General features: G+C 37.3%; 2 long non-coding RNA genes across 2 annotated transcripts; one reads left to right on the forward strand and one right to left on the reverse strand.

Annotated features, from left to right (window-relative positions):
- The first annotated feature begins 12 nt into the window (after nt 1-12).
- Nucleotides 13-619, forward strand: LOC126926674 (uncharacterized). Its single transcript, XR_007714759.1, has 3 exons — nt 13-143; nt 231-384; nt 458-619. It is a non-coding gene; the product is annotated as an uncharacterized LOC126926674 (long non-coding RNA).
- Nucleotides 620-1,943: 1,324 nt separating this feature from the next.
- LOC126926676 (uncharacterized) lies at nt 1,944-6,364 on the reverse strand. Its single transcript, XR_007714761.1, has 3 exons — nt 4,988-6,364; nt 2,185-2,454; nt 1,944-2,105 (listed from the first exon to the last, which is right to left on the reverse strand). It is a non-coding gene; the product is annotated as an uncharacterized LOC126926676 (long non-coding RNA).
- Between the last annotated feature and the right edge of the window lie 5,259 nt (nt 6,365-11,623).

An 11,623-nucleotide genomic window follows, 5' to 3' on the forward strand; every position in this document is an offset into this window, starting at 1 on the left:
TTCAGATTATTTGGAGAACAAAGAGGATTTAGTCGGAGGAAAACTCAATTTACATTATGAAATTTGTAGCAAAAGAAGTTTAGGATTATTTGAAGAAGGAAAGAGGATTATTTGGAAAGAAATCTAATCACCACAAGTGATAAGTATATTGCAAATATTCATGCAAAACTTCCTATTTTTGTGAATTCATTAAAACATGGCACTTAAAAGGAAATTGTTTTATCCACTAGATATTACACCTACGTCACGAGTTTTGTACTATGGATATTCTACACATGTTTGTATACTACGTACATTCTGTACATTTTTGCACCTTCAAATTTGCCATAAATGAAGAACAATCGGTAATCTAGTGATGAATCTGTAAACTAAGGTCATTGAAAGGTCACTAAAATTGTTTTATCGTTGGTCTTGGCGTTTGTACATAAGAATTTCATATGATTAATAAACTTAATAGAATGGGACAGTGACAAGGCTGAAATAGAAAAGTAAACAACTCGAGGAAGTCTAATCCTGCAATCCATGCGGCAACCGCGAGCAACACGAAATCAGCAGATCAGCGACGATTACAAGAGGATAGAGATAGCGTTATCTCTTATCTACTAGCAGTCCGGGATCTCAGCATCCGCTATCTATCGATGGAATTAAGAAAGCCTAACCTGGCTAGATTAAATTAAAATCGGACTTTATCGGGGCCACTGCGCATTTCTTCTTATCTCGAAGCTGACCGATAATGCGTTTATACCTTAGGAGAATCCGCGATCTCTAATAGGACACTGGTATCTTAGACCGATAGACCGATAGATCGATAAGCTTGTTGTTTTTATTTCGAAACTTTTTCATTTTTACATTCCCTGTATATTGTTTCATAATTTGGCAAACTGTTCTGGGTATATTAAGTATATTTGTGTAATTTTAATTAGGTATATTATATATTGTATATTTAATTATTAGACTGTTGTATTAGGTCGTTCGAAAAGCATCTTTCGCTTTCTAATTTAATTTAATTTTATATTATTTTATCGAATTACGTATAATCCATTTTCTTCTATCAAAATAAGGATCACAACGTTCGACGGATTAGGTTTCATGTTTGTATAAAGATGCGTCGTTGTAAAAGACGTATCTGTAAAAGAAAGAGATTTTTCGAACAACCTAATATTATAATTATTGAACCGTGCTCGTTTCCACACTTACAGAAAATTTAAGTACGTAACAAAATGTAGAAAAATATATTAAATATTCATTAAATGTTACAATACTTGGTAGATGAGACAAATCTCTGCTTATATTCCATTTCTTTAAATCATGTTGAAAAATTTCCATAAAACACGGTAATAATTTCAATTAAGTAGATTTGAAGAAAGAAAGTGAATTTCTATAACATATGTTGTATAAAATAGTTTTTAATAATTTCTATAAAAGTTAAAAGATCTACCATTTTTTTCTATACTTTGGAATATTTAAAAAATAAATTATGATCATCGTCGACACATCTTTAAAATAAACATGATAGAAAGAAAAAAGACAGAGACACGAAAAATAGATTAAAATGTAAGTACAAACAACGGTACTGAAAATTGAACAGGAAGAGCGAGTTGCTGTGTTCGAGGCTTGTTTACGGGCGAATGAAAATTACACGACGGTACCAGCCACCCCTTGGTTCGACGCGTCCATTCATTAACACTTCATATCCCGTTGCGACGTGCTGGTAACGAGCCTGTCATAATTACCGCGCTAACTTTATTACTGCGGATACACGCTCTCCTTGCCCAGGCTATGATACTCGTGCGTCATAGGGCAAATCGAGCGCGCACCCTTCGTTCCACAAGGAAACACGAGCCCCCCGCGGCTCTGAATTTAGAACTCTCAACATATCAAGCGCTGCGTTCTCCTGGATATTTGTGTTTCCTATAAAAGTTCAGAGATATACCATTTTTTATGTATTTTGGAACATTTAAAAAATAAATCATGATCATATCATGATGATATCTTTAACACTAGAACCATCACACCAGTCAAATTGACTGGTTTTACAATTTTATTTGAAAATTCCTACTTCATGTTATATTCTTTTCCACATTGATGTAATGACTTTCGCGTAGCTAAAAGAATAATATAATGAATTTTGTATTGTTTTTTATGTATTCAAACTGAAAATAATTTTGTATCAAGGCTACTTACACCAATACCACTTGAAATGACTGGTACTTGTCAAAGTGTAAAAGGGCGCTGCAATCTGTTTATCGAACCCCAATTAACCAGTTCCCTCGTTTTGTACAACTTGCCACACGTTTGTAGATCGCTATATCGTTAGATGCTAACACTGGAAATACCACACCAGTGAAAATAACTGTTTCTACAATTTTATAAATGTGTCAATCCTCGTTTAGGGATGATGGTCCCAGATGGATTAATAATACGAAAAATGTACTACATAACATGGAATTGCTTCTGTAAGAAAATAATAAATCAATAAATATACAAATATTCTATTATTAGGTATTTTTTAAAGACCAGTCATCTTGGTTGGTTTTGGTAGAAATAGCTTCGTTTTAACTATCGGTAGTTCTAGTATTAAAATAAACACGATAGAAAGAAAAAAAGACATAGACACGAAAAATAGATGAAAATTTGTTTGATTTGTCAAACACGATAATTTTCTCCATGATGGCTGTTTTGTTGCGTGGATTCGTCTTACATAGGTTATGAAACATCGTGTACATACAAATACAGAAAGAAAGTAAATTATCTGAAATTAGATGACGAAAAATTTCAATTCTCCGTGATGCTTTCAAAGCACACGATCATTCTAAATAGATCGAGTGACATTTCCAACTTCACCCACATCGATTGTACATAGAATAACGCACACTGGCGCACAAACGTATCCAGCAGCCATCAAAGTCGACACGCGAGAGCGTAACCCGCGCGAAGTCAGCTTTTGCCTGGAAAAAACTGCTTAAGCTGCTATCTTCGATCTGAAAAAGGGCAATTTACGAAACCAAAAGCATTGGACCGCGTGGAAATTGTAATCCGATCGGAATCGTGCCAGCTCGAACATTCGCCACCGTTTGCACGCACCATTCCGCCCACCGATGGCTAATTACATTTATTCAATATTTACGATGATACGATCTAGCGCGTAAAGCCTGCGAGTGAGTCAGGTCAAATGAAAGGGCAGATCGAGCCCAGTGCACAGTCATTCTGCGATCGAAGCTTTCCTTAATGCCGACATGTCCATTTCGCCTTTCCTTTCTACGTCTGGCAACACTGCCTTATTACATTTCCCTATTTAATCATTTTTAGGACTTTTTATTACAGGACTTCTGTAGACTTTTTGGTATTAATTTATAAAAGACAACAAAAAGAATAATAAACAAAAATGAGTTGCTTTATAGGTTTTCCTCGTTTCTTCTTCAGTTGCTTCTTTTGAAATTTTTCCTTTTAGAATTAGCAAAGAGATATTGAATTTTTCATGTTACGTACAAAAGTTTACTATGATGAGCTCCATACTGCAGAGAAAATTAACTAATAATTCAATATGTTGTAACACGGTCCATGGTGTATTATATACAGTAGCAATGGCTAATTCACAATTAAAAATTAAATGTTTTTATGGTTCTTAATTATTCTAAATTTATCTATACTACTCTATCTATACCACTATAATCTATACTAATCTATACTGATCTACACTACTCCATACAATTAAGAACCACAAAAAACATTTAATTTTTAATTGTGAATTGGCCATTGCTATTGTAAATAATACAACATGGATCGTTCCAACATATTGAATTATTAATTAATTTTCGCTGTTTGTGTAATTTAGACGTCCATTCTAAATTTGTCTACTTAGAGAGTGAAAGTTAAAGTTCCATTCAAAATGCGCCCTTCTGTTTCATTCTCTTGCCTGAAAATTCTTATGCGATCAGATATTAACTAAACCCCATTTTGCCACTTTTTAATACCAAATACCCGAGTACAATAATAACACTGAATGGTCGAAATGAATCAGATGCACGTAGCATCTGATTTTCAGCAAGAATCTTAAAAACTCAGTGTCGCGTTTCCAACAAGACGTTTCATTTCGAGCGTGACGCCTTTAGAGTCGATCCTCTTGTCAGTCAAACATCCAGTCACAACAATTCAGCGGGTGGTTGCCGATGGACAGACAGCTGTCTATTCAGACACGAAGAACGTTGCCATTCTGCGAGAAGTTTATTTTCATAAAGGCGAGATAACTGGCTATTATTCTGTCGATCGTCTCTATTCTAACCAGCACGAAGGCAAAAGTCAGGAAGCCACGTGAAATAAAAGGAGGAAAACTTAGCACCGGATGGGCGGAATTTTGACGAGAAGATGATTCCCTCGAGGAACAGAAATCTCGCGCCTCTCCCTGCTCCGCCTGCATCCTCCAAGGAACAAATTTCCATCGAACCCATTTCTTCTTTCGTATTTAATACGCGAATTTCGTCAAAGTGACTATCATCGTTGTTTGTGGATTATTGGACAACATTTCTGAATCTGGAAGCTTCAAATTGTGAATAAAATACAAATTATTGGAATTTGCTTTTGTGATCTAGTTGTTGATCGATGATTGATTAGTGTCACCTTAAGAGGGAACTTTTGTGCCTTGTGTTTTGGTAGAATTCTTATCAGCTGTTAGATAACAGATTCATTTAGTGATGTTAACCAAAGGCTGGTTCTAAGCATCGAGAAGAATAAATTTCAATTATTTAATTCTGAAGTTTCAAAATAGACAGAATATAATAATAATATAATAATAATAATAATAATAATAAGGGCAGATATATAATTGATAGTTTATTGATAATTGAACTTTAAAACTTCCAATAAAATTTGTTCAAGGTTAGGTATCGTTCGTAAATCTTGTGCCACTATTTTCATTGAACTAAATTAAAATTTCAATATACTGGTATCAGCTTTAAAAATACGATAATAAATGCGATAATAAACGTACCAATAACAGAACCCAGACGTCCTTGACAAAGTCCATTAATTTTCTCGAATCATTCGGCGCAAATTCGCGTCGATCGTATCTAAAGGACACTGTAGACGAAATACGATTTTCCACTTAGAATATTATCCTTTCTGTTCAGTTCTAGCACAATTTTGGTACTCAGCCTCTTCAACAAAATTCTCATTTTGAGTCCGTAAATCGGCAAACGTAACGGTTATCTCAAATCATCGTACTTTCCGAATTCATCGCACAACTTTTTCTATTGTCCAAATCTATAACATCTTCCTTTGACGTTTGAACGTGATGCAGATGTCGTTTTTCCGAAACGATCTCGAAAACTGTCATCGGGGCACAACTCGGCACGGAAATCGAAAATTCAACGCACAAATATCGGATTGCACGAGACACGGGGTGAAATCACGGGGTGCGAATGCCATCGGTCGATCGATCTTCCAGCTCGAATTTTCCATAATTCTGGCCATTTTCGGAATGGCGGCGGCTTTTTGTATGCCGCTCGCACGAAATCGTAGCAGGGACATGGGAAAGCCCGCACAATGGAGTCATCGATCATTCGGTATGAGAGTTGCTCGATTGCTGGTCTAACCGTGCGGCCTCTCGTCGGCCCACGAATGCGAGCGTAATCGAGTGTATTTACCGAATGTTTCGTCGAGTGCACGCGAATCCACGCGTTTCGTGCGCTTCTCTTCCGTTTGTTTCTATTGTTCCACGAAATTCCGAACAATAAGAGAAATCGCGAGTGCGAGCACTTTTATCTGATTGTGGTTGCTTGTGTATTATTTTTCATATAAACTGAAAGTTTTAATCGCATACGATTTGTTGTTTAATCTGGACAAAAATTAAATTGTCCGTGATAGGTTTAGGTGTTTTTCTTGTACAAGTTGCTGCATACTATTTTTAATTCTTATATATTATGGTTCAATTTTTAATTATGAATTAATCGTTTAAACATATTGAAATTAATTTTAGTTCACCGTATAATTTTCTACAAAATGGACATTTTTTAAGAATGTTTTTAATAATCACAGTGTGAAATTGTTAGGTTAGGTGTAGGTTGACACTTGAAAACTAAGATGGTCGGTCTTTATCGATATTCGACTAAGGGACTGATTACGTAAAAATCGATCATTTTCATAACCTCGAATCGAACAGACACAAAGTTATTCCAAACGAATATTCGAAACTTATTTTCCATTGAGAGGTATATCTTATAGCAAATAAATGTATAGTACAGTAAATAAAGTATCATATATGAAATAAAAAAAAAAAAGAAAGAAAACAGGTCTCTTATTGTCTTTCTTACAAAAATCTTCTTCCTCGTGAAATTCTGTTATCTGAACCATCTCCAATTGCAGGCAAATTCCATAGAGTAAAAAATGCAGACTTCGAAACAGCAAGTTTGACGTATCCTGCGAAAGTTCGGCACAGACCAAGTTCAGCATAGTAAGGCGAAGAAGACGAAGCGAGGGAAGAGGACAAGATGTTGTTGGTCGCAGATAAAAGGGAACTGCAGCAAGGCGACTGCGGCTTAGCATGACAATGCAGGTGCCTCATCCCACGTCAAAACGCAGCGTGGCGCCACGACGAGATAGGTACCAGACCGATCGACTGGTTTGTAATTGTTTAAGAGGATTAGCCAGAGTAAAGTTTACGCGTGTCCAAGCTGGAGAGGGAGGAGAAAGAAGCCCAGTCGCTGATATTTATCCGAACATTAGACTCGGCTAAACTCAAATTTACCAGCCTGATCCCGGAAAATAACATTAAAAGTGACTGGAATCGTTTGAACGTCGAATCACACGCCTCATCAACCGACAGTCGCCTCTTTCAGACGAATTCTTGTGGTTCGTCGCTTTGCAGATATCTGAAGAATTTCTATATCGATTCTAACTTCGGAAGAGGTTAGCTTTTTTCTTTTCTTTTTTTTGGGCGGGGGGGGGGGGGGATCATAGTGCACCGGTTTGATTTTAATAACAATTCTTTAAGTATTTAGGAAACAAGATTCAAGTTCGAGAAGCAGCTGTCGGTTTAATTTCAGTAACAGCCGTTTAAATTACGAAGGACAAAGTTGGAGAGTCGAATCTTGATGCAAGACTAGCAAACTTGCAGTTTGCAGCAGAAGAAATTTGCAGTTTTATTATGAGGAGCCATTTTCTTATGAAAATTTCTTAAAATCAATAGGATAGAGGTCAAATCAATTTTATACTACAATATGCTTTAATTTCTAAAAGATGAAACTCTAACTTCGAGTTCGAGAAGCAACGTGTCTGTCTAATTTCAGTAACAGCTGTTTAAATTACGAAGGGCAAAGTTGGAGAGTCAAGTCTTGACGCAAGGTTAGCGGACACTACGAAGAAATTTGCGGAGTTTTATCATGAGAAGCCATTTTCTTATGAGAATTTCCTAAAATCAATAGGATAGAGGTCAAATCAATTTTATACTACAATATACTTTAATTTCTAAAAAGTGAAACTCTAACCTCGAAATTCAATAGAACAAATTCTATATACCCTAATATTAATAACTTACAAAAACACGGCATAAAAGATAACGCAAACACATAAACATACGTAAACCTAAAGTGAAAGATACCAAAAAGGACAGCGACAGCTAACATACTGAACCCAATTCGCAGGCAACATTATCATCAAACCCGAATTAACGAATATCGACGTACGGGGAGAGCGAGAGGACCGATGCACGAGGGCGTTCAGGTGAAAAAGATCGGCCGACAGTGAGAATCAGAACTATGAGACGTGAGGGAAGTTCGATCAAGATGAAGATTTCCTGATCTGATGCACGGCACAGAACGGATGTCGCGGGTGGCCGCAGGTGGCGCCCTCGATATAAGCTCTTCTGACTGAACCGCTGATACAGGACCACTCTCCTAAAACTTTCACGGCGGAATGTGTCATCCTGTCACTGAACCCACATGGGGTAAGAGACGTCCCATGGGCCCGTCAACCGCGTCCCTCCAACTCCTATACCTTTCTCCGTCTTTTTCTCTCGCTTCCTCCGAATCTACTTCATCCAAGTTAAACGTTGTTTCGTACACTGTTATTACGTAACTTTGTGGGAACTTCATTGCCAACGATCACATTTATATCTGCGATTTGTAGCTATTAATCCACTGAAATGCACAGTCGTCTAGCAGGCATATCGTCTAACATCCAAGGGATGTTAAAGATATAAGTGTAGAACCGAATTTTAACACTCTGACTGCCACGTGGGTCATATATGACCCGCCACGGTTTCTTCTGCGACGCCACTGTGGTCATTGGTGACCGGAGTGCTTCAACTTCTTACAATTGTAAAAATTGTATGAAAATTGACAGTTAGGGCATTTTAGGGTACGCTTGCCCTCCTTTCTTCTGCGTTTCGCGTCGCAATCTTTGTCAAATAAGTATATTTAACGGCTCTGGTGAATAGCACTGTGTAAGGTGCCATTCTAAAAGCTGATACCTTGGTTTTTGTTGCTTGTTTATAGAGTATCATCGCGTTTGAAATTGATGTATTTAACAATAACTCTAAAGCTAATTTTATATACCATTTGAGGGTTCTTCTATGTGTTGTAGAATATGCTATTGTAGTATCGGAAAAAGGATAGGATTAGGATAATTTAGATTTGTAAAATTCTCCTAATACTATCTATTTAAGATAAATAAAAATAACAGAGATTAATTAGACAGAGAACGATAAATGTTCAACTTGAACTAAAACACAAAAGTCTTATTCCACTCGAATCACTCTCGCAACTATATAACTCTAACAACTCGATCTCTCTACAACGCTAGCAACTCTACAACTCTAGTCTTCGGCTTCTGCACTCGCACGCTCTCGCTTCTCAACTCACACTGTACGCCTTTTGCATTCGTTCTCGCCGGCGTCTCAACTAACACTGTCTTTAGCATCTCTTTGTCTTTTCCCGTCCTATCGGACACGTGTCCCGAAAACGCCCGTGGCCAGGGTCACGCAGGCCCTTTCCTCGAAACTGTTCACTTGAAAGGACCGACGACACATTGATGTACCCGACGATGCCGCGGCTCTCGCGACATTGTATACGGTTCGGCCGATATCTTAGGCCTTCTGTCCACGATACTACACTATTATTTGATCTGATAAATCTACAGCACATTTTCCTCTGTTGGTAATCTACCACTACCATTGGTTTATCGCAAACATAATTTTTTTCCGGACCCCTACCATTTCAGCCGAATGTTTCGTCGAGATCATAAAAATAATCGTAATACTGTTTACTAATATCTTCTACACGTTTCAACGATATATGTAATCTGCACGTTTTGCTTGCGACGAAACAACGAATGCGAATGTTTTGTTGAAATAAAAGAAGCCTTGTTATAATACGTTGCTATTAATTGTTAGCAAGGCGCCACAGTGGTCACCCGTGACGACCAATAAGATAAACTGTCCATTGGCGAAGAATGTTGTCTTACATCATCAATTTATTATTATTTTGCCATTATATGTTTTGAATAATAAAAATACTCCCTCAACGAAACATGTGGCAGTCAAAGTGTGAAAAGAAAGTCCGCTCAGAAATGAAAATTTATAAAATTTCTGAACGTATCAAGGAATACTAATATTAGACATTATATTATATAATATAATATTGAGACATTTGATATGGAACAATTAGTATAATAATGAGTTAAGTGTTGAAGTACCAGACAAAGCAAAGTTATTTTGTAATAAACATTCTTAAAATCTGTGAATACACATACATTCATATACACAGAGAAAAAACGTAAATGTATTGTAGGATGACTAGGAAAGAAAGCTGAGTTTGTGATGGGAATATTTAGACGTTTGATATGGAACAATTAGTACAACAATGAGTTAAGGTTTGAAAGACAAAACAATGCAAAGCAGAAAGCAGAGTTATTTTGTAATAAACATTCGTGAAATCTGTGAATACACATACATTCATATACACAGGGAAAAAACGTAAATGTGTTGTAGGATGACTAGGAAAGAAAGCTGAGTTTGTGATGGGAATATTTAGACGTTTGATATGGAACAATTAGTACAACAATGAGTTAAGGTTTGAAAGACAAAACAATGCAAAGCAGAAAGCAGAGTTATTTTGTAATAAACATTCTTAAAATCTGTGAATACACATACATTCATATACACAGGGAAAAAACGTAAATGTGTTGTAGGATGACTAGGAAAGAAAGCTGAGTTTGTGATGGGAATATTTAGACGTTTGGTATGGAACAATTAGTACAACAATGAGTTAAGGTTTGAAAGACAAAACAATGCAAAGCAGAAAGCAGAGTTATTTTGTAATAAACATTCTTAAAATCTGTGAATACACATACATTCATATACACAGGGAAAAAACGTAAATGTATTGTAGGATGACTAGGAAAGAAAGCTGAGTTTGTGATGGGAATATTTAGACGTTTGATATGGAACAATTAGTACAACAATGAGTTAAGGTTTGAAAGACAAAACAATGCAAAGCAGAAAGCAGAGTTATTTTGTAATAAACATTCTTAAAATCTGTGAATACACATACATTCATATACACAGGGAAAAAACGTAAATGTGTTGTAGGATGACTAGGAAAGAAAGCTGAGTTTGTGATGGGAATATTTAGACGTTTGATATGGAACAATTAGTACAACAATGAGTTAAGGTTTGAAAGACAAAACAATGCAAAGCAGAAAGCAGAGTTATTTTGTAATAAACATTCTTAAAATCTGTGAATACACATACATTCATACACACAGAGAAAAAATGTAAATGTGTTGTAGAATGATTGAGGTCACTCGCTTAAAATAAATTCATATTTGAACAGTATCTTTGTTTTGGTAAGAATCCCCTGGACAACAAAGCGATTGAAAAGTTGCTGTAGCTCCTAAGCAAAGATTAATTAATTAAGTAGACGTTGCAAAACGTAGAATACTAACCCGATTCCGCTTGGAAATCGGAGCAAGCTCGGTGGAACCCGGTTAGGATGGTTCTCCGTGTAGCTTTCACGACGTAGATCTAGCGGTTCCTAATTAACCCATCAGGACGTCAGGCGTTAATGAAAGCGCAGGAGACAGTGTGCCCTGTCAGGGACAGGTGAGACACGCGTGTGTACACAGAAGAGCGACCAGTCGCGTTAAAGCAAAAAAAAAAGGCTCAAGAGGGGGGAAAGAGAAACGAAAAGAACTCGCGGAAGAAGGGAAAAAAGAAGGAGCGATGCTGGGTCGGAGCTTGGAAGGGAACACCGACTAGGAGGCGAGACCCCGGCTATCCTGGAAGGTGGGCACCGAGATATAATACTCGACTACCTCTACCAGCCGCGATAAGTGTCAACTGCAGCGTGCCAGATAAAAAGAACGTAGGAAAAATAAAATTTAGCTCGGTGATCCATCATGAGGCTACGGACGCCGGACGCGCAGGCTCGTTCAGGATTGGCTGACTCCTCCCAAAGACGCTCACGTGACCTGCGTCGTGAACACGCCCAGTTTTGAAAAGGCAGCACCCTGACTATACCTTGATGTACGTACCGCGACTCGTTTGCCGGAGAACCAAAGGGGAGGGAGGAAGAGAGAGACAGAAAGGGAGAGGGAGACAGAGAGAGTAAGAGAGAGAGAAAGAGAGAAG

Source organism: Bombus affinis, chromosome 18 (genome assembly GCF_024516045.1).
Source record: "Bombus affinis isolate iyBomAffi1 chromosome 18, iyBomAffi1.2, whole genome shotgun sequence".
Taxonomy (NCBI): domain Eukaryota; kingdom Metazoa; phylum Arthropoda; class Insecta; order Hymenoptera; family Apidae; genus Bombus; species Bombus affinis.